Below are 244 nucleotides of genomic sequence, written 5' to 3'. Positions count from 1 at the left end.
TAACTACAGAAACGCTGCGTTCACGTACATGTTCTAGCACCCGGTTGAAGATCGCAAGGAAAATCGTATTTTGCAAATATTTTTATAAGCATCGCTGTATCACAGGGTAAATATACTGTGTATGTAGAGTCCATATTATAAATGAACAAAAGTAATGATTTGAAATAAAATCACATTAAAATGATATAATACTAGATAAATAAATAATAGACGAATTACAATATGCAATGTCTATAGATTTGTT

The sequence above is a fragment of the Syngnathus acus genome, chromosome 19 (genome assembly GCF_901709675.1).
Source record: "Syngnathus acus chromosome 19, fSynAcu1.2, whole genome shotgun sequence".
Classification (NCBI taxonomy): Eukaryota; Metazoa; Chordata; class Actinopteri; order Syngnathiformes; family Syngnathidae; genus Syngnathus; species Syngnathus acus.
The sequence above is the reverse complement of the archived record's forward strand: the minus strand, read 5'-3'. Positions refer to the sequence as shown.